This window comes from Pongo pygmaeus, chromosome 23 (genome assembly GCF_028885625.2).
Source record: "Pongo pygmaeus isolate AG05252 chromosome 23, NHGRI_mPonPyg2-v2.0_pri, whole genome shotgun sequence".
Classification (NCBI taxonomy): domain Eukaryota; kingdom Metazoa; phylum Chordata; class Mammalia; order Primates; family Hominidae; genus Pongo; species Pongo pygmaeus.
In genome coordinates, this window is record NC_085931.1 from 53420555 (window position 1) to 53426836 (window position 6282).

Here is a 6282-nt window from a genome sequence, read left to right on the forward strand (position 1 = left end):
TAATTGAATCATGGGGGCAGTTCTCATGGTAGTGAATAATCTCATGAGAGCTCATGGTTTTATAACAGGAAACCCCTTTTGCTTGGCTCTCATTTCTCTCTTGCCGCCACCTTTCCCCTTCTGCCACGATTGAGGCCTCCCCAGCCACGTGGAAATGTGAGTCTATTAAACTTTTCCATTCTTGGCTTTGTCTTTATCAGCAGCGTGAAAACGGACTAATACAGACACAGTGACATATGTATTTAGTCTTCTACCTGGTTTCCTGATACATGACTTCTAAAACCCTTGGAACCTCCAAAATGACAGTATCTTTTTGTATGCTAATGATTGGCTGGTGACTGGCAGCCCCCAGTGGTTTCTGGAGGGGGCCTGGTTACTGGGAAGACCGAGACAAGATTAGAGAATTAGGACTTTGAGCCCCATCCTTCAATCTCCCCGGAGGGAGAGGGGCTGAAGTTTGAGTTGATTATCAATGGCCACTGATTTAATCCATCATGCCTACATAATGAAGCTTCCATAAAACCCCAACAGGACTGGATTCGGAAAGCTTACAGGCAGCCAGACATACAGGGGCTTCCAGGAAAGTGAACAGGAACACATCCACATGCTGGGGGTGGCCCACCCAACTCCACGGGGACAGGAGCTCCTGCGCTCAGGGCCCTTCCAGACCTTCGCCTGTATAGCTCCTCATCTAGCTGCTTTTTTAATTTTTCAATATATGTTTTTGAGGCCCAGACTGGTGTGCCGTAGCATGTTCACAGTTCATTGCAGCCTCAACTTCCTGGGCTCAAACGATCTTTCCACCTCAGGCTCCCGGGTCGTTGGGACCACAGGTGTGTGCCATCACGCCCGGATTATTGATTGATTGATTGATTGATAGAGACAGGGTCTTGCTATGTTGCCAAGGCTGGCTCCTGTATACTAAAGGAGATTTGGGGCTCAGAAAATGATTCCCCAAAATGAAGGCCTCAGCAGCAGCCTCAGAAGCAAAAGTTTCTCTCTGACCTTCTCCTGCCCTCCTGTCTCTGGCCGCTCATTCTGCCCTGAGGCTGACCACAGAGACTAGAGTCCCTCATCCTCAGGGTGGGTCATAGAAACCAGAACCCCTTTCCCCCAAACCAGCCACACAACCTAAAGTATGACTCTAACTTCCCCACTGCCCTATCTGTGTAAAAACTGGCCATAAAGAAATTCTCTGGCCTATTTTGTTTGACTGTAGACCATAAGACCCCCATTCCAGGCCAGGCACCATGGCTCACGCCTGTAATCCCAGCACTTTGGGAGGCTGAGGTGGGTGGATCACCTGAGGTCAGGAGTTCAAGACCAGCCAGGCCGACATGGTGAAACCCCATCTCTACTAAAAACACAAAAATTAGCCAGGCGTAGTGGCGTGCACCTGTAATCCCAGCTACTCAGGAGGCTGGTTCAAGCGGGAGAATCGCTTGAACCCAGGAGGCGGAGGTTGCAATGAGCCGAGATCACGCCACTGTACACCAGCCTGGACGACAGAGCAAGACTCTGTCTCAAAAAAAATAGTAATAAGACCCCCATTCCAGAGAGGGGCCTCCCCACACCCAGAAGGAACTCTGCTCAGAGAGACCAAGAGGAATCTAGCCAGACAGGCCTGCTTGGTTCCCCACTCCATCTGCTAGCATCAGATCAGATTGTTTTTGTCCAGTCCTATGTCTCCACAGCCGCCCATACTGTGTTGAACCTCAGCATGAAAATGGACAATTTCCCCTGTATCTTTGGGTCTTCATTCCGAAGGCTCCTGTGACAGGTAAAACTATAATCAGATAAATGCGCATCCCTTTCTCCTATTCATCTGCCTTTTGTGAGTTGATTTTCCGTGAACCTTCAGAGGGCAAAGGGGAAGTTTTCCCTTCACCCCACATGGTAAACCTGAGTAAGTGTTCCCCCAAGTTCTGAGCCTCTCTAGCAAGTGAATTGAACCCAAAGAGAGGGCTGTGGGAACCCCAATTTATGGCTGGTTGGTCAGAAGCAAACACAAAATAGGCTAGGCATGGTGGCTCACTCCTGTAATCCCAGCACTTTGGGAGGCTGAGGTGGGTGCATCCCTTGAGGTCAGGAGTTCAAGACCAGCCTGGCCAATCTGGTGAAACACCATCTCTACTAAAAATACAAAAATTGGTGTGGCATGGTGGCGCAGGCCCATAGTCCCAGCTACTGGGGAGGCTGAGGCAGAAGATTCCCTTGAACCTGGGAGGTGGAGGCTGCAGTGAGCCAATATCTCACCACTGCACTCCAGCCTGGGCAACACAGTGAGACCCTGTCTCAAAAAAATAAAGAAAGAAAGAAGAAGAAGCAAACTCAGAATAACCTGGGCTTGGAATCAGCTTTGGGAGTGGGGCTCAGGTCTTGTGGGACCAAGTCCTCAACCTGTGGGACCTGAGGACATCTCCAGGTAGACAGTGTTGGGACTGAGTGGAAGCAGAGGACCCCCGGCTGGTGTCTATTGCAGAACTGACTCTGCAGGAAGTCCGTGCAGGAGTCTCCCCTGCCTGCAGAGGCTGCACTTGGATGGTGCCCGTGCCCCTGGTGGAAGAGGGAGGAGGCATGAGGAGGAAAGGAGACCCTTGGGTGACCATGGCCAAGGGTGTGAGGGGCAGGTATGTCCCCCAGCTCACTCTGGAGACTTTTTCCTGGGCTTTCTACCACAGCTAAAGTAAAACAACCATGAACTGGGTGGCTTACAACAACAGACTTTCTTCTCTCACAGTTCCAGAGGCCAGAAGTCTAAAATGAAGGAGTCACATCAAGAAAGGGATCCTTCCTCACCTCTTCTAGCTTCTGGTGGTTCCTGGCTGTTACGAACCGAGTGTATGTGTTCCCGCAAAATTCATCTGTTGAAACCCTAACCCCCAGTTAGGCATGGTATTAGGAGGTGAGATCTTCAGGAGGTAACTAGGGTTAGATGAGGTCATGGGGGTAGAGCCCCCTGATGCCATGATAGGATGAGTGTCCTTATAAGAAGAGATGGGGGACGCCGGGCGCGGTGGCTCATGTCTGTAATCCCAACACTGTGGGAGGCCAAGGCAGGTGGATAACTTGAGGTCAGGAATTCGAGACCAGCCTGGCCAACATGGCGAAACCCCATCTCTACTAAAAATACAAAAGTGAGCCAGGTGTGGTTGGGGGGTGCCTGTAATCCCAGCTACTCAGGAGGCTGAGGGGGGAGAATCATTTGAACCTGGGAGGCAGAGGCTGCAGTGAGCTGAGATCTAATCACTGCACTCCAGCCAGAGTGAGACTCTATCTCCAAAAAAAAAAAAAAAAAAAAAAAAAAGGGACAGAGGATCGTGCGCTCTCTTGCGCTCTCCTCTCTCGTTCTACACCCACCTCTGCTATGTGAGGTCCGAAGTAGAAAGGCAGCCATCCTTAAAACCAGGAAGAGGCCCTCACCAGATTGAACCAAATCTTCCAGTACCTTGATCTCTGACTTTCCACTTTCCAGAACTGTGAGAACAAATGTCTGTTCTTTGAGCCTCCCAGTCTACCACATCTTCTTTAGCAGCCACAGCAGACGAAGACACCTGCAGTCATTGCCATTGCTGGGCTTGTGGGAGCGTCGCTCTGACCTCTGCTTCCGTCTTCATGTGGCCATTGCCCCTCTGGGGCAGTATCTCTGTGTCAAAATGTTCCTTTTCTAAGGATGCCAGTCATTGGATGTGGGTGTGACCTCATCTGAACTTGATTACAACTGCAAAGACCGTTATTTCCAGATAAGGTCACATTCACGGGTACCAGGTAGCCATGAATTTCTTGGGGGCGCTTTCCAACTCAGAGCACCTGCTGTTCCCTAGGCCTCCTCCCTGGCCCAGCCTCCCCCACCCACCCTCACCCGCTGTCTTTGAGCTCCACGAACCTGGAGCCACCTTCTCAGACCCCCTTTGCTTGATCATGGTTCTGCATGTGAGCTGCCCTCCTCCCCATCACCTGCCAGCTCTCCCCCAACCTGCGATGGCAACTGGAGCCATTTTTACCCATACACAATTTCAAAGCATACTGAATGCAGTTAAAATTCTCCAGATACGTCCTTTCAGGTCCACATCCCTCTGTAAGTGCTCATCTTTGAAACCCTGGGTAGAATCTGAGTTTGATCTTTTTTTTTTTTTTTTTTTTTTTTTTTGACACAGAGTCTCACTCTGACACCCAGGCTGGAGTGCAGTGGTGTGATCATGGCTCACTACAGCCTTGACCTCCTTGGCTCAAGTGATCCTCCTGCCTCAGCCTCCTAAATAGCTGGGGTTACAGGCATGCACCACCATGCTCGGCTTTTTTTTTTTTTTTTTTTGTAGAGACGGTGTTTTACCATGTTGGCCAGGCTGGTCTCAAACTCTTGGGCTCAAGAGATCCACCCTCCTTGGACTCCCAAAGTGCTGGGATTACAGGCGTGAGCCACCATGCCTGGCCTTGATCTTTATACCAACTAATTGGCATACACACAAGCTCATGCTATGAAATGGTATTTCACACTGTGTGCTGCTTTGCCTTGGGCTCCCTAAAACTTCATCACCCCCCAGCGGACTCTCACTGCTGTGGCCTGCGGCCCTACTCAAGGAGCTCAAGGAGGCCACTAGCCATTTGGAGAAGGAGGTAGTTGGGGCCCTGAAAGTTTACAGGACTTCCTTAAGGCCACAGCAGGTATGTCAGAAAAGGAAGATGGCCAGCCTGCCTCCACTTCTCTTTCCAGTCTCCCACTTTGCCTGAGCTAAGCTCAAGCTCAGGGCCACGCACGTCTTGGAAGGGCTTCCTACCAGCTGGTCTTGTGAGATGAGAGCTGCCCTGCATATCATGCTTGTCATCGCCAAAGACTCCAAGCTCCAGTTAGCTCAAGTCCTAGAAAATGTGCCAGCTACGTAGAGCTATGCAGGGCATGGCCCCAGGGATTCGGGATGTTATTGCCCTTGGGATGGGAAGGAGAGATGAGGGGGAGAATTGGCTGGATCTTAAAATTAAGTCGCACCCCTTCAAACACTCTACCATCTTTGCCTCTGTAGTTCAATATTAGTCTGTTCCTATCTTCTAAACTTGCAAATGAACTTGCATGGCAATAAATCTCTGCACACTCAAAGCCATGATTTCCTCAGCAGGTGGATGCAGAATGCTCGGAGACCTATAATAATCAGCCTTTGGCAACAAGCACTTTTTCTTCCGACTCATTATTGCCGCGTTTTAAGAGGAGAAGGGAGCAACTGCTCTCACAGGGCTACAGAGACACGGAAACATGCTGGGGAGGCTGCTCTGTCACCAGGAAAGACAAAGGAATCCATTTAAAATGTCTTATTTTCCCTTGCTCTGCCAAGCAAAAGCCTCAGAACCCTTTGGGGAATTCACTTTACAGGGAAAGAAAATGAGGCCCCACATCTGCAGCCCAGCCCTCCCTACCACGTGTACCCCTTCCTCTGAGGTCCCCGGCTCTGCAGGGGCCGAGCAGGCGGCACCCGCTCCCGGTGGTGGCATTGTTGGGACCTGCTCACAAAACACAGTTGTTCTCTGCAATTCTGCAATGGCTAATTTTCCTTTCTGGGTTTGCTTTTTTTTTTTTTTTTTTTTGAGACAGAGTCTTGCTCCATAGCCCAGGCTGGAGTGCAATGGCACAATCTGGGCTCATTGCAACCTCCGCCTCCCGGGTTCAAGCAATTCTCATGCCTCAGCCCCCCGAGTAGCTGGGATTACAGGAGACCACCACATCGGGTAAGTTATGTGTTTTTAGTAGAGATGGGGTTTCACCATGTTGCCCAGGCTGGTCTCGAACACCTGACCTCGGGTGATCCACCTGCCTTAGCCTCCCAAAGTGCTGGGATTACAGGCGTGCGCCACCACGCCTGGCCTCCCTTTCTGTTTTAAAGGTGCCTCTGTTTATTCCCATTGAACCTGGACTTCACGGAGAGGATGGACACAATTACAAAGCTCTGAGAGCTCTGTCCCTCACTTTTCTTTTGTCCTCGCTGGGTAGGTCCTTAAGGCTCTGTCGTAACTTTAGGGCACAGCACTGGCAACCCTCACCAGTGCTTGAGGGGTGGATACCTACGCTGTCTCCAGAATGAAGTTCCCAAGGGAACAGAGGTCACCAAAGAGTCCAATCAGCAAGGACTTCAGAGGTGGAGCACTTGAATTACTTGCTCTGAACTTCTTCAGAGGTGGAGAGCTTGAATTACTTGCTCTGAACTTCTTCAGAGGTGGAAAGCTTGAATTACTTGCTCTGAACTTCTTGCTAAGCCAGCAGGGTCATTCAGATCACTGATCTGCAACCTAGCT